General features: G+C 41.9%; 1 protein-coding gene and 1 pseudogene across 1 annotated transcript in view; one reads left to right on the forward strand and one right to left on the reverse strand.

Annotated features, from left to right (window-relative positions):
- MGA (MAX dimerization protein MGA) overlaps nucleotides 1-27,745 on the forward strand; it is a 147,045-nt gene that overhangs the window by 21,659 nt on the left and 97,641 nt on the right. The window lies entirely within an intron of this gene.
- LOC128054793 (N-terminal kinase-like protein) lies at nucleotides 1,732-25,938 on the reverse strand (annotated as a pseudogene).

Consider the following 27,745-nt stretch of genomic DNA (forward strand, 5'->3'; position numbering starts at 1 on the left):
TTAATTTCATTTTTAGAGAATACTCTGCTTTCTGAGTGGCATGCTAGTAAAAATGTGGCTAGGAACAGACATTCTTGTGTCATCTTTATGGGAAATAGGGAATCATTGTAAAAGTCATCAATTATTATTTGTTTAAGCATTTTTTATTTTTGATGAGCCTAAAAATTGCATGAGATATACTTGTTTTCCCCCAGAAATTCAGCCTTAATTTAGCTGTTTATTTTACCAGTGTATGGTCCAACATGATAGGAATTCATTCTTACTCTGTGAAAAATAGCTTCCCCCTAAGGGTTACTTACAAACCAGATGTTGTGTTAGGTACCATTATCTAATCTCCTAGGTGGTCTCTTCCTCTTGACTGTGTTCTCTTACAGTATATTCTTAATATAGCAGCCAGAGGGATGGTGTTAAATCAGAGATGCTGTTAAAGTCAGGTCATGTCATGCTTAGAACTCTACAGTGAGAAGAAAAAGAACTCTACAGCGGCTTCATTTTTTTTTTGGCAGAATAAAATCTTTACAGTGGCCTATAAGGTTCTGTATGATCTGATCCCCTCTTAGTTCTCTGACTTCATCTTTTACCACTTACCCCATCCTCTGCTCCATTTCCTTAGCTTCCTTGCTTTTCCTTTATCAAGGCTTCCCTGGTTGCTCAGATGGTAAAGAATCTGCTTCCAATGCAGGAAACCTGGGTTTGATCCCTGGGTTGGGAAGATCCCCTGGAGAAAACAATGGCAACCCACTCCAGTATTTTTGCCTGGAGAATTCCATGGACAGAGGAACCTGGTGGGCTATAGTACATAGGGTCACAAAGAGTTGGGCACGACTGAGCAACTAACACTTTCACACTTTGTAAGTCTAAGGTTTTCAGCTTCAATCTCTACCATTCATTGAAATAGAAAAATCTGGAGGGACTTTGGATTTTGAAGGCAAGATGGAGTCTGAGGTGGGGACAAGACATCCAGATGGTAGTGTCCAGTAGGAAATGGGAGATGCATAACTGCCTCCTACGGAAATGGTTAGGACTGGAACTGTAGTCCATTTGTTTTTAAACCTATGGGGTAACATACATATAGAAAAACACACATATCATAAATGCAGAACTGTTGAATTTTTATAAAATGAATGTACCCTTGATGTGGCACCTAAATCAAGAAAGAATTATTACTATCATTCTTGAAGTGATGATGATGATGGTAATGAACTATAATGTTTTAATTGGCATTTGTTCTGTGCCTTCTTTGATTGTAAACACTTAGAGACAAGGACCATACCTGTTTTACATATCATGGTAGTCTAGTGAGGTGATTTTTGTTGATGATTGCTCAGAGGAGTCTTACTTTCATTAGTCATCCCAGGGTGAGGAAAGTGTTTTCTCTACTGTACTCATAGGACTTTCTGTTGATTCCAGCCAGTCTTTGTTTTCCATGTCTCTGAACTCCTACAGTATTAAATGTCTACACTTGATTTAATACTTCATCTGTGTTATCCGTGGTTTTTACCATGTGTTCAGTTCGTATCTCTATTAGAAAGTAAGTTCCTTGAGGTTGGGAACCTTGTCATATACTCCTCCCTCCCTCCCTCCTTCCATCTTTAAAATAGAATTTACTGTGGCTCTGATTATACACATGTGAGATGTGCCTGGCCAGGCCAGCCTGGGTCACATGGCTTGTATAATACATACATCTCTGGGGCCTGCTCTCTGTAACTGGGAAGTGCCCACCCCAGGGATTCAGTCCAGCTTCATGAGGTCCTTGGCCACCTTTTTCTCAGTGTGGTTGGCCTCCACCTCCTGCTGATACTCCTTGTGATTCTTCTAGGCTAGCTTAGTCTTCGCCTATTGGCTCTCAGTCTCCAGGTCCTCCTAGTTGTCATCAATACCAAGAGTCTGGTCTTGGCTGGGCACCAGCTCTTGATGTGCTGACAGGGCAGCAAAGGGATCACCTTTGTCTCTAAGCTCTGGTCCACCCCAGTTATATTCACTGGCCAACTGTGCATCCTCAGGGACAGCTCTGGGAGATGTGCTCCTGCCAACTTTGCTCCCATGAACCCTCAGCTTCCCAACTGTTCCAGTCTGACTCTGGGGATTTGTGGCTGGACTGTTGCTCTGCCCAGCCCAGGTGTCTTGGCCCTTCGTACTGTAGCAGTCTTGCATGGTTGACACACATTTGACCTTCTAGTTGAAGCCGCCCCAGGCTTCGTCCTCCCATCACTGCTGGCCTCTTCTGTATCCTTGCCCTCCTCTTTTGTGTCTCCCAGTGGCCTGAGGTCGTGGGTATGGCAGGCATGGGTGGTCTTGGCTAAGCCATGGGGTGTGCCTAGATCAGCACAGAAGTGAGCGACGCGACCCCTGTCATGGCCCAGCCTGCCCAGCTGTCTACATGAGAAATCCACTTTGGCCAGCTGTGTGGGGTCCTCTGACAGAGACTCCAGTTTGGACAGGAGCTTTGAATGGCCTTGAAGTCCTCATCCTGCGTGGATTTCTCAGAATCCACAGTGAGGCTGCAGAGCACAGGCAGGGAGGATCTTGTGGGCTTAATTTTTCATCGAGTGAAAGTTATGGGTGGCAGTGAAGCCCAAAACACCTGTGGCCTGAGATGGTGCAAATAGGTCCTTAGTGGCCACCTAGAGGCAGAGGTGAGGCCCCTGTGTCTTGTGCTGGTATTGAAGTAGGAGCTGATTTTGCCCAGGCAGATGGTGTTGCAGCTGATGGGACCTTGTTTGTCCTTGGCCTGCAGCTGCCCAAAGAGCTTCATCAGCTCCACAGTGAGGTTGTCCTTCCTTGTTGAGCTCTGGGGCCAGGAGCAGCATGGACTTGACCATCTGCTCCCAGGGATTATGGAGAGCCTATTCCTACAAGGTTGCCATGTAGAAGTATCATAACCAGGGAGAAGCAAATGTGCTGTGTCTTATTTCAGGGACTGTTCCTTTCGTTGAAAATTTATTTTATTTTGTTGTGTGCAGACTTTCTCGAGTTGCAGCGAGCAGGGGCTACTCTTTGTTGTGGTGTGATTGCAGTGGCTTCATTGCCCCATCGGCTGCACCGCCACCATTGGGTTCTTATTGCAGTGGCTTCTCTTGTTGCAGAGCTCAGGCTCTAGGTACGCGGGCTTCAGTAGTTGCAGCTCACAGGCTTAGTTACTCTGTGGCATGTGGAATCTTCCTGGGCCAGAGATCAAACCTGTGTCCCCTGCATTGGCAGGTGGATTCTCATCCACTGTACCACCAGGGAAGTGCTTCACTGAAAGTGGCTTATCAAATGTATAATTAAATGCAATTTAGCTTTTATGAGATTTTTTACATTCACTTTTAAAAAAAAGTTCTTCATCAGAGAGTTCCCTGGTGGTCTAGTGGTTAGGAGTTCAGGCTTTCACTGCCATGGCCTGGGTTCAGTCACTGGTAGGGGGACTGAGATCCTGCAAGCCGTGTGGTGTGACCAAAAAAAGAGTGTTACAGACAGGGTTGCTGATAAAAATTTTAGTGCATAAAACCTTTTCTAAATTTCAGGTGGTTTCCCTAAGAGCAATACTTAAGATACATCTTTCTGAGGCAGAGGCTATGAACATTTAAAAGCTATTGATTATAAAAGCTACACATGTTCATTTTAGAACATACGAAGAATACAGAAATATTATATAGATGATAATTAAAGTCAGCTGTAATCTTGCAGTGCTGTGATAGCCAGTGCTTTAACATTTTGGTGAATTCCTTTCTAGAGATACCTGTTTATCTATCTGTATATTTTATGCATTAAAAAAACCAATTGGAGTGGGTAGTGGGTCTTTTCCAAAGAGATTATACTGTTTTATAAATATTTCCATGAGCAAAGTATGCTAATTCTCTGCACACTTGAAAGGTTAGGGATGCATTCATTCATCATTCACTGACTAAATGAATGCTTGTTAGAGTGAAACTCTCATGGGATCACATAGAGGCCAGGACTGAGAGACTAACACTTTCATTTTCATTTGTCTCCATACCTACAGTTAATCTCCTATCATTTTTTTTCTTGAATTTAATTAGGTTTTTGACCCATTAGTCCTCTAGAATTATACCTTTTGACCATCTGTCTCCACATTGTTAGTCTAGTGGTCATTCCTCATTTCACATGATCTGTCAGCAGCTTTACCACAGTTGATTACTTCCCTGTTCTTGAAACCATTTTTCCATTTGCTTCCAGGACACACATTTTCCTAGTTCTCTTCTTATATCGGGGTCTCTCCTCCTCGGTGTTTCCTAGTTCCTCCTAATCTTCCTACCTCTCAGTGTTAGAATGCCCCAGGGCTCATATCTTGGTCATTCCCTTAAAAAAAAAAAGATCTTTGTGGGAGTTCCATGGTGGTTTTAGGATTCCAGGCTTTTATTGCCACAGCCTGGATTCAGTCAGGAAACTGAATACTGTAAGCTGTGTGGCACAGCCAAAAAACCCAACTTTATTGCCTTGTCTCATTTAGTCTCTTATTCTGCTGCTGCTGCTGCTGCTGCTAAGTTGCTTCAGTCATGTCCGTCTCTGTATGACCCCATGGACTGCAGCCCACCAGGCTCCTCCATCCATGGGATTTTCCAGGCAAGAGTACTGGAGTGGGGTGCCATCGCCTTCTCGGAGTCTCTTACACTGATGACTTCCAAATTTATACCTCTAGCTTTTGCCTTTTATCTGAAATATACACTCATATTCAGTTGTCTACCCAACTGTTAGATATCTAACAGGATTTCAAACTTGACCTGCTGAAAACTGAGCCTTGATCTCCTACTGCTCCTAAATCTCCAACTCCCGTGTCTGCCCTAACCCTCCTCCCAGGAGTGAGCCGTTATATAGTGGTTATGTTGTGGTTGTCTTGCCTTGGCTTCCTTAATTGCCTATGTGATTAGCTATAGAAGTGGCTCAGAATCAGACAACAGTTAGGCCTTGGGTTTTGGCATACTCAGCAAAGATGACTGGAGATACTTAGGGACATTGGTGGACATTAAGAATCCTCTTCCCCCATTAAACTCTGACTTCATTTTCTATTATTGTTCCTCTATATCCCTTCTCTTTAGTCCTAATGTCTCCTTGCTTTCCCTTTATTCCCCAAACTCCCCGGGAAAGCTCCCATCTGAGGACCTTCTCCTTTCGCCCTCAATCTTTCCTAGCATCAGGGTCTTTTCCAATGAATCGGCTATTCGCATCAGGGGCCAAAATATTGAAGCTTCAGCATCAGTCCTTCTAATGGAATATTCAGGGTTGATTCCTTTAGGATTCACCTGTTTGATCTCCTTGCAGTCCAAGGGACTCTCAATAGTTTTCTCCAGCATCACAATTCAAAAGCATCAATTATTAGGTGCTCAGCCTTCTTTATGATCCAGCTCACGTCTGTACATGACTACTGGAAAAACCATAGCTTTCTCTGGTGGCTCAGTTGGTAAAGAATCCACCCGCAATATGGGAGACCTGGGTTTGATCCCTGGGTTGGGAAGATCCCCTGGAGAAGGGAAAGGCTACCCACTCCTCTATTCTTGCCTGGAGAATTCCATGGATTTAAAAAATCTACAGTTAATGTAGATGAGAACTCTGTTGATTGTCAAATAATGTTATCAGACTGGGGAAAAAAACAACAATAATAAAAGCTGATAGTCTTAGAACATGTATAGAAATGTATCTAGAATGGTAATTCTTAATTTGGGGAGGCTCAAGGACAATTTTAAATCTTATGAAAGATAGATGGATTGCCTCATTATTGAAAAAAATAATAGGTCTGAATTGAAATTCCTGAATTGCCAGTAATGTTGAACATTTTCAGTGGTTTTATGTAATAGTTCACTTTCTTCTTTAGTAAATTCCCTGATTCGTCCATATATCTATCTATATATTTATAGGTATCCTTATAATTAATAGTTGTATGTGTGTATTTTATCTATTTTCTATGTTGTCTTAGTCTATAGAACTTTAAATTTTTTATGCAGTCAATCCTATATTTTCATTATAATTTGTTTGTTTTTAAGCTTAGAAAATTATCCCACTTTCCTCTTTTTCTCCTTCCTACCCAGAGATTTGATATCACTTTTGTTTTGTTCTCAGTTCAGTCTAGTCTCTCAGTCGTGTCTGACTCTTTGTGACCCCATGAATCGCAGCACGCCAGGCCTCCCTGTCCATCACCAACTCCCAGAGTTCACTCAAACTCATGTCCATCGAGTCGGTGATGCCATCCAGCCATCTCATCCTCTGTCGTCCCTTTCTCCACCTGCCCCCAATCCCTCCCAGCATCAGATTCCAATGAGTCAGCTCTTTGCATGAGGTGGCCAAAGTACTGGAGTTTCAGCTTTAGCATCATCCTTCCAAAGAACACCCAGGACTTATCTCCTTTAGAATGGACTGGTTGGATCTCCTTGCAGTCCAAGGGACTCTCAAGAGTCTTCTCCAACACCACAGTTCAAAAGCATCAATTCTTTGGCACTCAACTTTCTTCACAGTCCAACTCTCACATCCATACGTGACCACTGGAAAAACCATAGCCTTGACTAGACGGACCTTTGTTGGCAAAATAGTATCTCTGCTTTTGATATGCTATTTGGTTGGTCATAACTTTCCTTCCAAGGAGTAAGCGTCTTTTAATTTCATGGCTGCAGTCACCACCTGCAGTGCTTTTGGAGCCCCCAAAAATAAAAGTCTGACCCTGTTTCCACTGTTTCCCCATCTATTTCCCATGAAGTGATGGGACCAGATGCCATGATCTTCGTTTTCTGAATGTTGAGCTTTAAGCCAACTTTCTCTCTCTCCTCTTTCACTTTCATCAAGAGGCTTTTTAGTTCCTCTTCACTTTCTGCCATAGGGTGGTGTCATCTGCATATCTGAAGTTATTGATATTTCTCCCGGCAATATTGATTCCAGCTTGTGTTTCTTCCATTCCAGCGTTTTTCATGATGTACTCTGCATAGAAGTTAAATAAGCAGGGTGACAATATATAGCCTTTTCCTGTTTGGAACCAGTCTGTTGTTCCATGTCCAGTTCTAACTGTTGGTTCCTGACTTGCATATAGGTTTCTCAAGAGGCAGGCCAGGTGGTCTGGTATTCCCATTTCTTTCAGAATTTTCAACAGTTTATTGTGATCCACACAGTCAAAGGCTTTGGCATAGTCAATAAAGCAGAAATAGATGTTTTTCTGGAACTCTCTTGCTTTTTCGATGATCCACCGTATGTTGGCAATTTGATCTCTGGTTCCTCTGCCTTTTCTAAAACCAGCTTGAACATCAGGAAGTTCACCGTTAACGTATTGCTGAAGCCTAGCTTGGAGAATTTTGAGCATTACTTTACTAGCATGTGAGACGAGTGCAATTGTGCGGTAGTTTGAGCATTCTTTGGCATTGCCTTTCTTTGGGATTGGAATAAAAACTGACCTTTTCCAGTCCTGTGGCCACTGCTGAGTTTTCCAAATTTGCTGGCATATTTAGTGCAGCACTTTCACAGCATCATCTTTCAGGATTTGAAATAGCTCAAGTGGAATTCCATCACCTCCACTAGCTTTGTTCTTAGTGATGCTTTCTAAGGCCCGCTTGGCTTCACATTCCAGGATGTCTGGCTCTAGGTGAGTGATCACACCACGGTGATTATCTGGGTCGTGAAGATCTTTTTTGTACAGTTCTTCTGTGTATTCTTGCCACCTCTTCTTAATATCTTCTGCTTCTGTTAGGTCCAGACCATTTCTGTCCTTTATCAAGCCCGTCTTTGCATGAAATGTTCCCTTGGTATCTCTAATTTTCTTGAAGAGATCTCTAGTCTTTCCCATTCTGTTGTTTTCCTCTATTTCTTTGCATTGATCGCTGAGGAAGGCTTTCTTATCTCTCCTTGCTATTCTTTGGAACTCTGCATTCAGATGCTTATATCTTTCCTTTTCTCCTTTGCTTTTCCCCTCTCTTCTTTTCACAGCTATTTGTAAGGCCTCCTCAGACAGCCATTTTGCTTTTTTGCATTTCTTTTCCATGGGGATGGTCTTGATCCCTGTCTCCTGTACAATGTCACGAACCTCATTCCATAGTTCATCAGGCACTCTTTATCTATCAGATCTTGTCCCTTAAATCTATTTCTCACTTCCACTGTATAATCATAAGGGCTTTGATTTAGGTCATAGCTGAATGGTGTAGTGGTTTTCCCTACTTTCTTCAATTTAAGTCTGAATTTGGCAATAAGGAGTTCATGATCTGAGCCACAGTCAGCTCCTGGTCTTGTTTTTGCTGACTGTATAGAGCTTCTCCATCTTTGGCTGCAGAGAATATAATCAATCTGATTTTGGTGTTGACTATCTGGTGATGTCCATGTGTGAAGTCTTCTCTGTGTTGCTGGAAGAGGGTTTTTGCTATGACCAGTGTGTTCTCTTGGCAAAACTCTATTAGCCTTTGCCCTGCTTCATTCCGTATTCCAAGGCCAAGTTTGCCTGTTACCCCAGGTGTTTCTTGACTTCGGTGATGTCCATGTGTAAAGTCTTCTCTTTGTTGCTGGAAGAGGGTTTTTGCTATGACCAGTGTGTTCTCTTGGCAAAACTCTATTAGCCTTTGCCCTGCTTCATTCCGTATTCCAAGGCCAAGTTTGCCTGTTACTCCAGGTGTTTCTTGACTTCTTACTTTTGCATTCCAGTCCCCTATAATGAAAATGACATCTTTTTTAGGTGTTAGTTCTAAAAGGTCTTATAGGTCTTCATAGAACTGTTCAACTTCAGCTTCTTCAGCGTTACTGGTTGGGGCATAGACTTGGATTACTGTGATATTGAATGGTTTGCCTTGGAAACGAACAGAGATCATTCTGTCGTTTTTGAGATTGGATCCAAGTACTGCATTTTGGACTGTTTTGTTGACCATGATGGCTACTCCATTTCTTTTGAGGGATTCCTGCCCACAGTAATAGATACAATGGTCATCTGAGTTAAATTCACCCATTCCAGTCCATTTTAGTTCGCCGATTCCTAGAATGTCGACGTTCACTCTTGCCACCTCCTGTTTGACCACTTCCAACTTGCCTTGATTCATGGACCTAACATTCCAGGTTCCTATGCAATATTGCTCTTTACAGCATCGGACCTTGCTTCCATCACCAGTCACATCCACAGCTGGGTATTGTTTTTGCTTTGGCTCCATCTCGTCGTCATTTGTGGAGTTATTTCTCCTCTCATCTCCACTAGCATGTTGGGCACCTACTGACCTGGGGAGTTCCTCTTTCAGTATCCTATCATTTTGCCTTTTCATACTGTTCATGGGGTTCTCAAGGCAAGAATACTGAAGTGGTTTGCCATTCCCTTCTCCAGTGGACCACATTCTGTCAGACCTCTCCACCATGACCTGCCCATCTTGGGTGGCCCCACATGGCATGGCTTAGTTTCATTGAGTTAGACAAGGCTGTGGTCCGTGTGATCAGATTGACTAGTTTTCTGTGAGTATGGTTTCAGTGTGTCTGCCCTCTGATGACCTCTCGCAACACCTACCGTCTTACTTGGGTTTCTCTTACCTTGGGCGTTGGGTATCTCTTCACGGCTGCTCCAGCAAAGCGCAACTGCTGCCCCTTACCTTGGATGAGGGGTATCTCTTCACGGCCGCCCCTCCTGACCTTGAACGTGGGGTTGCTCCTCTTGGCCGCCGCCCCTGACCTCGGGTGTTGCTCCTCTCAGCCGCCGCAGAACGAAAGAGTGTGTAGAGACGATAGAATTTAGGAAATCATAGGCATATGGTTTGTTCCTTAGGGGTTGGGAATGGAAGAGACCTCACAAAGTGTGTTTAGCTGAAGAGATGAAAGGAGAAGGGGAACGCTGCAGAGGATCAACATGGAGGTAGTTTGCAAAAGATGAGAATTAAGTAAAGGAGACTAAGAAGGAAGTCAGTGGTAGAAAAATAAGGAGAGGGGGACACAGTAGAGCCCAGGGGTAAAGCAAGTTTTAGGAAGGGTTAAGTGGTCAGTGGTGTCAAATACCTTAGGTTAAAGGCCCAAAACTGAAGGATAAGAACTGAAGAGTGGTTATTGAGTTTGGTTACTAGAAATTCATTGGTGACCTTTAATAAGAAACGTTTTAGTGGAGTGATTAAAGTGTAGTGCAGGTGCCTTCGGTTGTAGACTCTAAATGTTTATCAGTGAAAGGATGGAGGGAAAGTGGGTCACAGCTTGTGGGACAAATAGAGTTGAGAGAAAAAAGATTCTTTTTTTTTAAGAAGGGAAGACTTGAACATATTTATAGAATGAGGAGATGGAGTTAGAGGAAAGACAGATATCGTGGGTGAGAAAAAGGAGTTAACTGAAGATTCTACAGGAGGTTGGGGGTTTTAGTCTTAAGAGTTTCATTGGGGATTAGTTTTAGAAAGAAAAAATACATTTTCCTTTATGATGGATAGGAAAGAGATAAGAATGGTTGAGGACAAAGGAATAGGAGAGAGGAGAAAATTTGTAAGCGATGGTGCCTGATCGTTGCTTTTAGCTATGGGATTTATAATGAGAACAACTTAGTTTTTTCATGATGTAAAAGAGCATAAATGCTTACCTTGCCTGTTTCATAGACTTGGTGTGAGTTAAAAATGAAATGAGTATATGTTAAAATGCTTTAGAAACTTAAAATGCTCTCCAAATCTGTAGCCTGTTGTTAGTAGTCAAGTGTTGGAGAAAGCCATTTGCTTTGTATGGACTATATAGTTTACTGTATCAAAATACTCCAGATAGCAAGACGGTATAGAGGATTCTGGTGTGTTTGGACCATAGTGTTTGGTCCCTGTGTCTTTATCTTGTAAAGAAACCTTTCCAAATATAAATCAGGCATGCATTTTATTAAGTACTGCTGCTGACATTAGCACCTGAAATCATTTAAAATGCTGACAGTGGGAATAATTAAGGGAAAATGTGTGGGAAGAAATCTGCTTAGAAGCAAAGTGAATTTTCTGTAGTTTAAGTTTGGCTTGAGATGGCAGTAATTCTACATTCTCGTGAGTATCTTCAGCTAGTTCACTTCTCATAACTTCTGAAAAACTAAACTTCAAGTTTATTTATGAATTTTTAATCATTTAGTGCTGCAGACTGATGAATGTTTAGCTGTTTTCTTTTCTGTGTGTCCTCATGACACATAGGCATAGTCCTTTTTAAAATCATGTATAGGAATTTATCATATGGTACTTAGTAAAAAAATACAAAAAAAAAAAAGGTTTGTATTGTGCTTTTCTTAGCACTCTAGATTCTTGTAGAATTTTCATTATTTTGCCCTTGCCTATCATCAGTCCTAGTTTTCTGTTTATGATTTCTGGTGTTGAAGACGACTGGAGAAAATCATGTAATTGAACTAATTGTTCCATTACTGATACATGCTGCTTAGTCTAATTTGGTCCTTGAGTTTTGGTTAATTACCATGAATGTTTCATGGGCTATTGACTCATACTCATTCTCTCTAGAGAAGCGCATGATGTTGTTTCATTTTGTACCCTTATGCATTTATTCAAATATATTTGAGTGTGTGCTGTGTGCTGGCCAGCATGTTAATGAGTAGAAAAATTCAGGAGGGAGACAGTAACAGTGTCAAATATAGTACATTGGCATATAAAAAAAATAAAGACAGGAAAGATACTCATTTGATGACTATGAAGTCATGGTGACCTTGAAAGCAGTTTCAGTAGGGGCTAAGGATGGAATCCCCCTTACAGTTGGTGGAAGAGTAAATGGCAGGTGATCAAGGAGGCGGGGAAGAAGAGGACAGAGAGAGGCAAAGGGGAAGGAGCAAGAGGTTGTGGACCTGGAGCTGTGGTGTTGTGGTCAGGTTCAGAGAATGGGGTGCAAATCTGAAGTTGCTGCTGAGATATTTAAATGTCCAACCATAGGCTCTGGGTTGGGAGGAATCAAGATTTGAGGGACAAGAGGTTTCTGTAAAGTAAGTAAATTAAATAGAGTAAGTAAAGCCAGAGTAAGATTTTTGTGAGCTGTTGTAGTAATCGAGGGAGAGCAGTTTCAAGTGATGGTGTGATTCAGAGTATAGAGCCGAAGAATAATAGATGGTTAAAACAGAGTTGAGCTAAGAATCCTTGAAACTGAAGAGGTCTGTGTATTCTAATGGACATTAATTGGATGGGTAATCTTCATGGACACTGAAATCTCCCAAAATTGTAATAGGAAACTTAGTAGAGAAGATTACTTGGAACTGGGCTCCTACGTTTTCAGTGAAGGAGGAAGGTATGACTAAGGGATCAGAAGATGCTAGTGATGAGGAGAAGAAATATCTTGAATGTGGGGCCATGAAGGAGGGTGATCATGATCTGGAAGCTTCAGTAGAAAGGCAAGTGAATGGCAATCACTTTTGGCTCTGTGGAGATACAGATTATAGTGAAAAGAGAGAACGGTGAGAAAATCTTTATATTCCATTTATAGTTATCATAAAATATTGACTTTATTCCCTGTGCCATACCATATATCCTTGTAGTTTAATTATTTTATACATAGTAGTTTGTACCTCTTAATTCTCAACCCCTGGTTTATTCCTTTCCATAGATAAGCACTGGTTTCTGCTCTGTATCTATGCGACTTTTATTTTGTTGTTGTTGTTGTTATATTCACTAGTTTTATTTTTTAGATTCCACATATAAGTGATACAGTATTTGTCTTTCTGTGTCTGATTTACTTAGCATAATCCTCTCCAAGTCCATCAATATCGTTGTAAATGGCAAAGTTTCATTCTTTTTTTTATGGCTGAGTAGTTGTGTGTGTGTGTGTGTGTGTGTGTGTGTGTGTGTGTGTATGTATGTATAACTTTTTCAGCATGCATGTATGTGTGTGTGTGTGTATGTATGTATAACTTTTTCAGCATGCATGTATGTGTGTGTTTGTGTGAAGATATATCACATCTTCTTTATTCATTCCATATTTTGGCAATTGTTAATAGTGCTGCTGTGAACATGGGGGTGCGTGTTATCTTTTTGAATTTTTTTTTGGATATATTCCCAGGAGTGGAATTGCTGGGTCATATGGAAGTTCTGTTTTTTTAAAAATTATTTGAGGAAGTTCCACTATCAAGTCTGTGTGTGTGTGCGTGTGTAGTTGCTCAATCATGTACGATTCTGTGATCCCATGGACTGTATCCCGCCAGGTTCCTCTGTCCATGTGTTTTCCCAAGCAAGAATACCAGAGTGGCTTGCCATTTCCTTCTCCAGGGGATCTTCCCGACCCAGGGATTGAACCCACATCTCTTGTGTCTCCTAATTGCAAGCAGATTCTTTACCACTGCACCACCTGGGAAGCCCCTATCGAGACTGTAGCAAAAGCTAATTTACAAGACTATTCACTGTTTAATAATAGTTGTTTAGGGCAGTTCTTCTCATTCACAAAAATTTTAGCTCAGAAAATTACAGTAAAATTTTACCACTGCTAAGCCTACTATTTAGTGGTAGGGCAAATCAGGATATTCATCTTCTATTTCTGACAAAAATTCATGAAATCAAGGATAGTAAAGTCCATGAGAGGGAAGTTAATCACTGACACTACTAGTTGAATAAAATAAGATAGATTCAGTTATTTTCTGCAAAGTACCTTATGATGAATAATACAGTGAATAACTGTAGGCTTTAAACTTTCTAAATTTTCATAAACTTTGTAAATTTGTCCAATTAAGCCCTTTTCTGCCCATGTGTATTTTTACCCATCGGTTGTAATGCATCCTAGCAGATTCTACTTCAGGTTGCACTAAATTAGTGTTTGGGAAGTTTCTTTGAAAATATTCTTGTCTGTGTGCAGATTATTCATACAGGCTAATTTTCTGACTCATCAAGAGCCAAGGAAAGCACTCAAAATCATTTGCCTTGATATTGTATGGTTGTATTTTAATTAATGAATGAAATAGTTTTTTGTTGATGTTGAAAACAAATGGCTTCAGCTCCTTGAGCTACTATATTTGCCAAAAGGTTTATAATCTCAAATTTATTTTCTCTAGACACATTTCTTTGACTGCTGTAGTTATAAGTTGATTTAATTAACTCACCATTGAAATGGCTTTCCTTGTGGCTAACAAATGAGCCACTCACAAGCTTATTTTGGTTCCATCCTCATTTTTATTTTTGTGCAGAAATTCAGCTGTGAAGAGATCCTCTTTTTAAGTTTTCTAATTTTTCTGATTGTGTTTTCCCATGAGTTGGAAATACTGTGATGATTGCTTATTCTGGTACTGTTGATGTATTTTGTATTCTTTCAGCACAGCTGTAGTATCATTGCATAATCAACTTAATGCTTTGTCAATCTAGTTTGATAACAAAATTATCTACACTTCATTGTATCTTAAAAGTATGATATTTGAAGCTCAGTTTTATCTTCTTGTTTTGACTTAGGATATGCACTGGGCACAACATATAGGGGTAAATGTAGTGCCTGAAAAGCTGTCATCATTATTGCCTTATTGTAATTTGTGGTACCCTGAGCAGCATTGCAAAACCGTTAGACTGCCTTATGTGATCTCTTAGAAACGCTGGAGTCTTGCATGCTGTCTTAGGGTTTTGCATACTGTCTTGCAGTGTTCCTTCATGAACTTCTTAAAAGTCTGTGGTCTTCTAATTAAGAAGTTGAGATCTAAGATGTTCCTGAGCTATGTTTTATTCTACATGTCCAAAATCGATGCTGTTGTCATTGCCTCTATCCCACTTTATTCTTATCCCTTTCACATATGCCTCCAAATCCAATCATCTGTCTCTTGTTTATTAATCCATTGATTCTGCAAATATGTGAATGCCTGATTTATATTTAGCACGAGGCCTAAGTATATAATGATATACAAAGCAAACACAGTTACTCTGTTCTCTTAAAGGTTATTCAGTAGTATAGTGATTTAAAAGTGTGAACTTTGGGTTCAAATTTTGACTCCTTACTCTTTTATGACCTAGAGCAAATTACTTAACCTTTCTGTACCTCAGTTTCATCTTTGAAGTTGAGAGAATTCCTGCGTCATTGGTTATTGGAATGCTCAATAAATGTTAGCTTTTATTATTTGTGGAGGAAATAGACATTATAGGATCACAAGTAAGTGATCACACATATTGATAAGTGTTATGAAGTAACAGAGCAGGATATTTTGAGAGAATTTAGAGTTGGCAGTAGGGATAGCATTGAGATAGTGGCATTTACACAGACTTGAAAGATGAATAAATGTTAACTGAGGGTTTGTGAGGACTAGAAGCATTTCAGGCAAAAAGAAAAGGTGATGCAAAGGCCTTGGAAAGGGTTTGGAGCATTTGATGAACAGAAGGTTGTGTGTCTGGAGTATGGTACATTATGGGGAGATTGACGTGAATGCAAAGATCTGTAGGTCATACTAAGGAGTTTGGATTTTATTCTGAGTGAAATGAAAAGCTAATGGAAGATCATAAATGGCAGAGTTGGCATGAACTGATTTATGTTCAGAAAGTGCCGCTTGCTGCTGTGTGGAGAATAGACTAGGGAGGAGCTAGAATGAGCGCCTAGAGATCAGTCTGTCGAAAAAAAGAAAAAAGCCATTGCAGTGGCTCAGGGAAGAACTGTTGTTATTTAGGACTAGGGTGGCAGTAGCGGAGATGGGATGAAATATGTGGATTTAAAGTGGTTTAGATTGAGTGCCTCTAACAACTAGGCTTCCCTAGTAGCTCAGACGGTAGGAGCCTCCACTTCAATGCAGGAGACCTGAGTTCAATCCCTGGGTTGGGAAGATCCCCTGGAGAAGGAAATCTCAACTCACTCCAGTAATCTTGCCTGGAGAATTCCATGGACAGAGGAGCCTGGCTGGCTACAGTCCATGGGGTGGCAAAGAGTTGGACATGACTGGCTGACTAACACACACTCAAAAGTGCTAAACAGAGGGTACAATGTTGAGGTTAAAAAGGATACAATTTCTAATTTAGTCAGTTTGTGGTGGTGGTGGGATAGGGGAAGAAATAAGACAATGAAATAATTGTACAATTAAATATAAAAATTAGAACTGTGGTAAGTTGTAGTAAGGGCAGTTATGTGGTGCTTTTTGAGATCATATCATGGTCAGTAAGTCAGGGATGTTGAAACAGCGGGAAAATTTGGTGATTGGCTAGAACTTTGGGCAGGTAAGGAAGAGGGCAAGTGTCAAGAATTGAGTTTCTGATGTGAGCAAGTATGTAGGTGTATATGGAGAGAAGTCTGATTAGCTTCTAGTCTTACCATCTTCCACATGGTCTTAACCAGTGGCCAGAAGTAGTTTTCTTAAAACATGTGAATTTGAGTATTTCATATATCTTCTTTAATCCCTTGAATGACTTTTTTTTTTTTTTTTAGGTTCTCAGTTTCTTTAATAGGTCATTTTAACATGGAATAGCAACGGGCAGAATCTCACATTGCTCATTTTTGTATCTTCTTTCTTATAAGATGAATTTCCACCTCTTATTTGCTAGGTAATATAAAATATGGCCCCTTTGCCTTTTCTAGACCTATAATTATGCTTCTCCGTAGATCACAGACTTTTTAAATTGTAGCCATATTATAGTACTTGTGTCCCCTTAAATGTGTCCCCTCTTCTCTCTTTACACAGGCTGCTTTTTGTCTGAAGTGCTGTTCTTCTGTACCCACTATGCCTGCTGCTCTTTCATACCTTGTTAATTTCTAGTCATTCTTCACTTTCTCTGGGAGTTCTTTTCTAACCTCCTTCGTCTGATATTGTTGTTCAGTCGCTCAGTCATGTCCGACTCTTTGCAACCCCATGGACTGCAGCATGCCAGGTTTCCCTGCTTTAACTATCTCCCTGAGTTTGCTCAAACTCAGTGTCCATTGAGTCGATGATGTCATCCAGCCATCTCATCCTCTGTCGGCCCCTTCTCTCCTGCACTCAACCTTTCCCAGTATTAAGGACTTTTCCAATAACTAAGCTCTTCGCATCAGATGGCCAAAGTATTGGAGTTTCAGCTTCAACATCAGTCCTTCCAATGAACACCCAGGACTGATTTCCTTTAGGATTGACTGGTTTGATCTCCTTGCAGTCCAGGGAACTCTCAAGGGTCTTCTCCAGCACCACAATTTGAAAGCATAATTCTTCTGCACTCAGCCTTCTTTACTCTCTAACTCTCACATCCATACATGACTACTGGAAAAAGCATAGCTTTGATTTAGTCTGATTTAGCTGTCCTTCATTTGTGTTTCTATTTTCTCCCTGGACAGAAAGCCATAAAACAATAGCTTTATTTTTTGCTGTCATTATTGATTATCAGAGCAGAAATCACGTCTTGTTTTTGTGATCTGTATGTGGTGAATGCACAAAAAATGTTTGACTGGAGGAGTTAATGAATTCTATTTTATGTCAGGTATGAATTCTATTTTATGTCAGGTACATTTGCACAAGCTATTTTCTAATTAGGATACCTTTCCTCCTTTGCTTTGTCAACTTCTAGACATCCTTTATTTAACACTAAGTCTTCCGTGATACTTCAGTGACAGTTTCTTCATTCCCTGTGCTTCTCTAGTTTTTCTTTTGTACACCTCTGATAAATGTTTGACAGTACAGAGTAGGGATCTAAATGTTTGAATGAGTGAATCATGAGCATTGTGGAGTTACAGACTGGATAAATATTTCCCCAGTGTCCAGTCCATTTCTCAGGGTAGGTTATGTCTACATGGTACTAATTGTAGTTGTTTGTTGCATTGATCTTTACTTCATTATTTTACAAAGACATCCCTATCTCCAGATTTTGAATAGTTTATTGTAGTTCTCTTTACTGAGTATATAGCTACTGCCTTTATTGTTTTTCTTTTCTTTCCCATTAATTTTATTTTTCCTTCAGGAACCAGCTCAAAAGTCCTCTCTTCTTCGTAACCTGTTAGAATTCCTAGACTGTGTGCATTCCTATGGTGTTCCTAGAAGGATTTTTCCAAACTGCCAACAATAACTTTGCAATATTATTATCCTGTCTTTTCATCTAGAACTCAAGGGCACTTATTTTTATTCATTCTTCTATCCCTGGTTCAGTGCCTTGCACATAGTTGGTGCTTAACACATATTTCTTAACCGATTATATTCTTATTTAGAGAATGTTGGTTGGAAATAATCCTGGGATGAAAAATATCAGCTCTGTGTAATCTCTACAATCTATATATAGATAATTTGGATAATATACTGTATTCAGCTTGCTTGAATAATCTTTGTATTCTGTATTTCAATACATCCTTTTCCTTTCATTTAATAGGTATTCCCTGCCCTCCAGTGGTTAGATCATAGCTAACATTTTTAGTAAGGGTAAAGATTATACAATCCTTTTTCAATGTTTGTTTTAAAGTTATATTTAATATCTCAGGTTTACTTCTCAGATAAACAAGTTTCTTTTTTAACCCCACTGTTTTTCCCTTGGATCATCGAAAAAGCAAGAGAGTTCCAGAAAAACATCTATTTCTGCTTTATTGACTATGCCAAAGCCTTTTGACTGTGTGGATCACAATAAACTGTGGAAAATTCTGAAAGAGATTGGAATACCACACTACCTGACTTGCCTCTTGAGAAATCTGTATGCAGGTCAGCAAGCAACAGTTAGAACTGGACATGGAACAACAGACTGGTTTCAAATAGGAAAGGAGTACATCAAGGCTGTATATTGTCACCCTGCTTATTTAACTTATATGCAGAGTACATCATGAGAAACGCTGGGCTGGATGAAGCACAGGCTGGAATCAAGATTGCTGGGAGAAACATCAATAACTTCAGATATGCAGATGACACCACCTTTATGGCAGAAAGTGAAGAACTAAAGATCCTCTTGATGAAAGTAAAAGAGGAGAGTGAAAGAGTTGGCTTAAAGCTCAACATGCAGAAAACTAAGATCATGGCATCTAGTTCCATCACTTCATGGTAGATATTTGGGGAAACAGTGTCTGACTTTATTTTTTTGGTTCCCAAATCATTGCAGATGGTGACTGCAGCCATGAAATTAAAAGACACTTACTCCTTGGAAGGCAAGTTATGATCAACTAGACAGCATATTAAAAAGCAGAGACATTACTTTGCTGACAAAGGTCTGTCTAGTTAAAGCTGTGGTTTTTCCAGTAGTCATGGATGTGAGAGTTGGACTATAAAGAAAGCTGAGCGCTGAAGAATTGATGCTTTTGAACTGTGGTGTTGGAGAAGACTCTTGAGAGTCCCTTGGACTGCAAGGAGATCCAGCCAGTCCATCCTAAAGGAGATCAGTCCTGGGTGTTGATTGGAAAGACTAATGTTGAAGCTGAAACTCCAGTTCTTTGGCCACTGATGTGAAGAACTGACTCATTTGAAAAGACCCTGATGCTGGGAAAGATTGAGGGCAGGAGGAGAAGGGGACGACAGAGGATGAGATGGTTGGATGGCCTTACCAACTCAATGGACATGGGTTTGGGTGGACTCCGGGAGTTGGGGATGGACAGGGAGGCCTGGCATGCAGCGGTCCATGTGGTCGCAGAGAGTCGGACTTGACTGAGCGACTGAACTGTTTTTCGCTTATGTCTGATATGCTTGAAGGGTAGCTTGACCTATCTCTTCTTTTGTTTCCATGAGCCACTTATGTATCCCACAGTGTTTCTTAAGTATGCATTGATTGAGTGGGTGGCTCACCCAATCTGACCTTGGTGCTTGGTTTCACTGCATTGTTCTCACATATCTCTATCAAGGGTGTAGAATCTTGCCACAGTGGTAAAGGTATCTTGTTTTCAGTAATACTCTCTGCCCCCCACTAACACATACACTCAGTGTAGCCTGCTAATCATGTGCCTGTCCTTTAGTCTGGATTGGGGTGTCTCTTGGCTCTAACATCCTCTTCCCTTCCACTGTTTCTGATGAGGAAAGGCTGACTCTTGACTTCATGGCAAGGTGATTTATTACCCTGTCCCAGTCCTCTTTTATGTTATTTTTTTCCCAAGAAGACCAAATCTTAGCTATCCAGGGAGCTTGTTATATGGCTAGAAATCGCAGTGGCACCCCACTCCAGTACTCTTGCCTGGAAAATCCCATGGACAGAGGAGCATGGTAGGCTACAGTCCATGGGGTCGCTAAGAGTTGGACACGACTGAGCAACTTCACTTTCACTTTTCACTTTGATGCATTGGAGAAGGAAATGGCAACCCACTCCAGTGTTCTTGCCTGGAGAATCCCAGGGACGGGGGAGCCTGGTGGGCTGCCGTCTTTGGGGTCACACAGAGTCGGACATGACTGAAGCGGCTTAGCAGCAGCAGTAGTCTCGGAACCACTATGTTGATCACCACAGCTCAGTTCCATGAGGCAGTGGTGCCCTTCTTGCAAAGTAAGCATGATTTCTTTCACATGTATTTGCAGACAGATTTTCAGTGTATTTTTCTGTCATAGATTTCTTGGTTTTTGCTTGATTCCAGTCTTGCAGTTTACTGTCTCTCAGTCATCTTCTTTGGCCAATAGTTCTAGTTTTTGTTTTTATATGCTCCCATGTGTGTTTTAAATCCCTGTGCTGCTCTAGGCTATAAACTTTTTCCTGTTCTTCTTTTTATGCTTTCCGGGATAAGATGTTTCTTCTGAGGGCTTTAGTTTACTTTTCTTTTAGACCTATTCTGTTTTTGCTTTGTAATCCTTCTGAAACTAGCTTTCTGAACTTCATTTATTTTACTGATTTCTGACATCTCCCTCTTTAAATATTACTAAAACAAATTCACTGTTATCCTTGTATCTTGAAGATACTTACTGATTTTTTTTTGGTATATGCAGATGGCAGTCTCTGTTATGACTTGCTGCTTTTGTTACCAGATGGTAAATTATGGAATCATAGAATTTCTCCCAATGCAAAGAATCTGTTTGCCTTTGTTGATTTCCTAGGTAATAGTCAGTTAAAAGTCACGCATGAAAGGCTGTCAACAACTAGTTGGATTTTCCTTGAAAACTGTTCTTACCTCTTGAAGCATCTGCCCTGTCAACAATATTTATCCATTTCTCTCAGGAAAAATAAATTTAAGAGTCAGTGGAACTACAACTACAACTGTACACTTTTGGAAAATGTTGGCCAAAGTAGGATGTTTGTTTGTTACTATTAATGTGAATATGGTTTATAGTAGTATGATCCTGTTTTCCAAATCCCAAATTTTTGCACAGTAATTCAATATTTGGTATTTAGACTTGCCTGGAAAACTGGGACCTATAGTTTCATGTTCATTTGTTCAACAAATATGTGTCTGCTCTGTTCCAGGGATTGTGCTAGGCACTAGAATAAAGCAAACAGTCTAGTGGGCAAAACATTCATTAATACATAATTTTAAAAATAATTACAGTTGTGGCAGATGTTGTAAGAAATACATGAAACTGTGAGAGCACAAAACAGGGAGACATCTGATACTGAGGTTTAAGGAAAGTTTCTAGAAGAAGTGACATTTAAATCTAGGCATGAAGGATAAGTAAGTTAGGTTTGAGGCATCTGAGAAGATCTTAGGCAAAGGGTAAGAAATATGATTGTGCAGGCTTAAGATATGGGGCAGCAAGAGGAAATGGTGTGTCCTCATGAACATTGATAACATTCCACCACATTTGTTTCTCTTTTCCATTCTTACTTTTATTAATAGATATTAACAGATATTTTCTAAAATATGCTTTTAATCATATTACTATACTGATTAAGAAAGTTATATTTTTAAAGTATTTTTGATGTGGACCATTTTTTAAAAGTATTTATTGAATTTGTTACAATGCTGGTTCTACTTTCTGTTTTTGGTTTTGGCTGTGAGGCATGTGGGATCTTAGCTCCCTGACTGGGGATCGAACCTGCACCCCCTGCATTGGAAGGCATAGTCTTAACCACTGAACCACCAGGGAAGTCCGATTAAGAAACTTTTAAAGTTATTCATTGGATAGATTATTAGAGCTGCTTCAGGGCAGGAGTCCTGCCACTTTTAAGTTATACATATTGAGCCAGTTGTACTTTATCTATATGAGTTGGTTTTAGTTGCAATAATAAATAGTAGGCAAAGATGGAGTTGTATATAAGTTGATATGATCCCCTTTTTTTTTTTGCCTAGCACATGTTTTTAGTGAAACATGGCTAGTAAAAGTTGTCATTGTTTTTCGTTAAAACACAAAAACAAGCCGCTTTTGTGACCTAGTCTGTATGCAGCTCATATTCCAAGAATGGTCTTTATTGTATTAAGATATTGTACTGTTCATGGGGTTCTCGAGGCAAGAATAGACCTTGGAAAAGACCTTGCTCCTGGGAAGGATTGAGGGCAGGAGAAAAAGAGGGGACGAGAGAGGATTAGATGGTTGGATGACATCACTGATTCAATGGACATAAGTTTGAGCAAACTCCGGGAGATGGTGAAGGATAAGGAAGCCTGGCGTGGTGCAGTCCATGGGGTCGCAAAGAGTTGGATGCGACTTAGCAACTGAACAACAACAACAACAAGAGGGTATAGACGGGATAGTAACCCAGGAGTTATGAGGGGTGGTGCTGGTCTCATCTGAAGTGTGTCATCATTTTCTCTTTTAGTCATTTGAGGGAGGCATGTCTTCAGTAGAAATTGAACTGGGAAGGTGGGATCTGAATAAACTGGATAAGGAGTATAGTTTGTCTTGCTGGTGGATTCTGTTTAAGTTGTGCCAACTCTTTGGAGTTCTAGTGCAGACATCTTAACAGTACATGAGGTGCCTGTCTTCTCTCCTCAGCATATACAAGGCACTCAAATATTTGTTGAGTAGGAAAAATGTTCATGTAAATTGATAGGGTTTATGTGTTTATAAAGAATCTTGGGTCAAAACTGTACTTTTTAGCCAGATTTAGCATGCATTCTGTATCCCTACCCCCCCTAATATTTAGTAAAATCTCTTTGAAAGCCCAGCAAAGGAAATCCAAGGGAAAGCTTTTGTCTCAGGCTGGATGAATAAAGTGAGTTTAGAGCTCATTTCTCTAACTGAAATGAAAGAATTCCAATAGAAAGGAGCAGGATCTCCTGGCACTTGAAGCTCGGCCCCAGTGATTCAATCACTTGGTCCCAGTGATTTAAGTGGATTCAACTTAAGCAGAATCCACCAGCAAACTGATGTCATGTGGAAACTCCTAGAATATTCCAGAACTGGGCAGAGACGTAGTCACTGAGTCCTCTTCAACTGAACCACTGAGGTCTGCCTGTGAAACTCACAAGCCTCAATTCTTGCAGTTAGTTTGGAATTTTTAAAAGTTGGATTATATAAGCCTTTTAAAGGAAGTCATTCGTATATATGCTAAGAATACACCCAAGGATCCCAGTCTGAGAAACACTGCATTTAACACTGAATGTAAACACAGAGGTTACTTGAAGAAGCCAAAACAAAAAAGTGGTTACTTGGTACTAGCATATATGATATGATATTGGGCTTCCCTCGTAGCTCATTTGCTAAAGAATCGGCCTGCAGTGCAGGAGACCTGGGTTTGATCCCTGAGTTGGGAAGATCCTCTGGAGAAGGAAATGGCAACCCACTCCAGTATTCTTGCCTGGAGAATCCCGTGGACAGAGGAGTCTGGCAGGCTATAGTCCATGGGGTTACAGAAGTCAGACATGACATAGTGACTAAAGAGAGAGGGAGTATGATAAATCAAAAATAGGCCACTAAAATGGTGTGGCAATGTTATTTTTAGGTTACATATAAAAACATTTTAATAAGTTCTCAGATTCTTGACAGTACATCTCTAGCTCTTTACTGAAGTCGCTCAGTCGTGTCCGACTCTTTGCCATTCCATGGACTGTAGCCTACCAGGCTCCTCAGTCCATGGAATTTTCCAGGCAAGAGTACTGGAGTGGGTTGCCATTTCCTTCTCCAGGGGATCTTCCCAACCCAGGGATCGAACCCGGGTCTCCTGCACTGCAGGCAGACGCAGATGCTTTACCGTCTGAGCCACCAGCTAGCTCTTTATAGGTTAGGCAGATTCCACTCTGAAAAAATACAAGTTGATTACCTCTCCCACAGCAGATCCAGTGCTGAATCTTGAATTTTTTTAAGTGCCTGGCATTTCATAATGTTTTTTTGGTGTAGGGAGAGAGAAGCAAAAGAAAAACTCCATTCTCCCTCACCACCAAGGTGTTCTCACAGATTCTCCAATGTTAACTTGTTCTTTTGGGGATGCATCTCTGGCTAGACATGGTTGTTAACCTGTCATCATTCATTTAGACTTTAGGATTAGATGCTTAAATAATAAGTCAACACAAATTTTATTTTTGCTTCAGAAAATGGAAATTTTATAAGAGGAAACCTTAGACTTTTGAGAGGAAGGCATTCTTGGATGAGGTGGGAGATTCTGAAAAGGCAGCTTCCAGGAAAGAGGTTCTTGGGGTCAGGGAAGAGGAGGAAGGTGTGGAAAACTTACTTTTCAGTTTTGCCTAGGATCTTGCATATTATTCTTTTGTTGCACTGGTAATGCTGTGGTGGACAGTGCTTGAATGGGGGTCTTCAGAGCAAGCAACTTCAGAAGTCCGTCAACGTTAGCCTGCATGTTTTCCATTCCATACTGATTTCAGCAGTTTCTCCTCATGGTGTGGCGTATCCTCTCAGGAAGAGCAGAAGGAAGAGAAAGAAGACCCTTCCTAATATGCCTGGAGTCCAGCACAGATTAATGTCTTGTTGGATAAGCCTCTTCCTCTTGGCTCTTTTCTTGTAATCGCCTCTTTCTCCTTCACAGTGTTTTATATTAAGTCACCTAGCCGGTAATAGGTGCTCAGTATTTGCCAATTCTTCTGAGTGACAGGAAAGTGGAAACGTGGACCACAGTCTATGCTCTCTTACTTCCTACTTCTCTTTTGCCTCTTTTCTCCCACTTTAAACGACTGTCTTTTTAGTGGATGTTAGCAGAGAAGAAAGAATGGCTGGTAAGGGGTAGGGAAGAAGAAATTTTTGATATTTGTTTGGGAGAAATACCATACCATCAAGTTAATTCAGCAGTTGCTTGACACATCATACTTTTTTGTTTGTACCTCCTAGCTTAAATATCTCGAACAAACAAAAATTAAAAACGCAGGATCGGGGCATTAACCTAGGATAATACTCTCTATCGTGCAAAATTCTCATTTTCACGTTTTACTGTTTTTATCGACATCTTTAAATCAGGTGAGCTAGTAGCAATTCTTCTTCCCTTCTCACTTGGCACTGAGGTTTTCGGACTCCTCCCTACTTTACTAGTGGTCTTCGGTCGTGGATGTTGCTAATTGATCACCCGTCTCACAGGATCTTTTCTTCAAGGTTTCCCGACGTCGTGGCCCTCTCCAAGACCACAGCATACTGGGGAGGAAGATCTCAGATTCTTTTGACGGGCTAGTAAAGCCTCGGAGGCTGCGGAATCTCACGTGGGTGGGGCTGGGCGCAGCAGGGGCGGGGCCAGCGAAGAGCCCAAGGGAAAAGGTGGCAGGCACAGATGAGAAAGCCCGCGGGCAAAGGTTTCACAGTTTACACGAAGGCTTCGTGTGCGAGGCTGAGGGAATTGGGATGCCTCCCTCCTGCCTCGCCATTCTTGATTCTGGAAGCTTCAGTAGGCTTTTCTCGGTTGCTGGTACCCGGAAAGGCAGCCGCTTCAGCTCCAGGGGCGGGTCCCAAGGGTCTTGTCGCAGCTCCCGGGCCGTTTGGCCTCCTGGCGTTGGGGGAGGGGCGAGGGAGGTGCTGCTCGCGCCTCCTTTTGCGCTTGCGCGACGGGCTCCGAGCGGGTAGGAGCGCGTGCGCGATGACGTGTACGTCCTATGCGCGCGCAGGCTCTTCAGCTGGAGCGGACACACGGTGTGCGAACCGAACAGAATAACCCGCCCCCAGCGGGATGTGAAGGACTCCGGGTGAGGCCGGCCACGCCCCGCACGGTAACTCTCGGGCCCGGGTGGAGGGCGTCTCCTTAGTACTGGCCGGATTGGAGTTTTCCAAGAGTTTGAAGCTCTTGTGTATTTTTTACGGCGTGAGGAGCGTTCCACTGAGCGATCTTCGCACGCCCCGGCCAGGCCGGGCCTTGCGCGGGGCCGCCTTTGGCGCGCGCCTATGGTCTTCTGAGCGAGGCTGCGCATGTCACCTCGCGCGCGTTCCCGGCCTCACTTCCGCGTCGCGCGGCCAACTCGGAACATCGACGCCAGCCAGAGCGGCCACGAGGCGGGCGGGGTGAGAAGCGCCCATGGCGCAGCCCTGCCCTCGCGTGTGTGGGGTGCTGCACCGCATGGTACGATCCGCGTGACGCCTTCCAGCCAGTCGTGGGGCTTTAGGTCGAGAGCCGTGCTTGTGCGCTTTGCCTTTTAGAGCTCAGGTCTCGGCGTTCCAAAACTCCGAAGGAAACGGTGCTGACCTCGCTTTTCTAAGGAGCTATGTGCAGCATTTTGACACCTGTATAAACCTTTCGTCTAGCATGTAATTTCCTGACAAGTTGTTTGAAGCAAGACCGCGAGTTTAATAAAGAAGGAGGTCGAGGAAGTGAGCTGTATAGGACTGGGAACTTGGTAAACAAAGGACCGGTGGTTCGTAAGTGCAGAAATGAGGGCGGGGAAAACAGGTGGGAAGAGCAGGTGTTATTTTCTTTTCCCTTCTGTGGGGCACCCTTTGGCCAGTTCTCTGTGTGGCTTCCCGCCCCTGTTAAATGGTCAAGGTCTGTGCCCTCAGCAGTAGGTGGGTCTGGGATAGAAATACACCGCTCCGAGTACTAGCAACCACAGTTAAGGAATCTGCGTGCGAGGACTATAGAAAATTTAGGGATTATTTCAAACTGGGTTGAGAGTGGGAAGTGGTAGTGTCTTGTGAAGATTTTTGTTCTGCCTTCGGAACTCTGGAGATGCCATGCTTCCTCTGGCGAGGATGGAAGCAGGGAGGGTGAAGGAGTTCTGAAAAGAAGAGTTACTGATGGCAGAACAATGTGAATAACCAAAGCGCTCTTCCTTCCGAGGGAAGACCACTCTCCCAGAGTTCGCGTCGCAGGGGCAGACACGTGGATCAAGAGATTTCTCGAGCCCACCCGCGCGCTGCCTTGTGTGTTTTAAAGCACACCAGGCTTCTGCGGCAGAGTCCCTGGCAAATGCTGCTTGCTCTGCCTCTTTTTGGGCACGACGCCGCGGCTAAGGCTGCAGGGAAAGTGCCTGGAGGTGGCGTGACGGCTGCTGGGAAGAGGGCCGGCCTCGGAGGGCCGGACGGCTGGTTCTGTAGTCTCCACGGTAACCGAATGCGACTGGAACCCGCCGAGTGATCCGTGGGTTCCGGCTGGCGGCACGTGATTTGTCGGACTCCCCTTCCCCAGAAGTGCTTTCCCTGAGGCATTTTTTCACGTAGTTCTTGGCTAGTTAACCTTTGTAGTTGAAAAGCTGTGATGTGGGCCCTGGTAGTCGACGGCGACTGCGGTTCTCTGAGACTGGCAGGAGCCCTTTTCACTTCGAAGTGTCTGGAGTCGGCGCTAGTCCTTGTTGATGCCAGAGACCTATGTTTCCAGCTGTTGTGTGTGTTGAATGTGTTTGGATGCACCTTCCAGAAAACACATGCTTAGGATTTGAGAAAACTTAGTGCCCTGGGTACCTTGACATACTTAATCCAAGGCAAGGTGGCTATTTGATTGCTGTCTATTTCTGCCATAAAAATTAGTTCTTTAAATTCTACTTAGGCAAGTATTAGGGACCTGCTAGCTTGCTAACCCCGAGCTGTGGTAAAGGGATCACTCCTAGGAATAGAAAATGCTCATGAAGCCTGCATTAACGAATGGTGTTTGGTGAAAGGGGTGGGGATGGGCTACTATCTTAGGTAAATGCAACTTCGTGCCTTAAAACCTAAAAGCATTTCAGATACATTTTGAAATTTACCTTTCAAATTTAGGATTGTAGTCATGATAAAATGCCCAGGGTA

Source organism: Budorcas taxicolor, chromosome 10, assembly GCF_023091745.1.
Source record: "Budorcas taxicolor isolate Tak-1 chromosome 10, Takin1.1, whole genome shotgun sequence".
Classification (NCBI taxonomy): Eukaryota; Metazoa; Chordata; class Mammalia; order Artiodactyla; family Bovidae; genus Budorcas; species Budorcas taxicolor.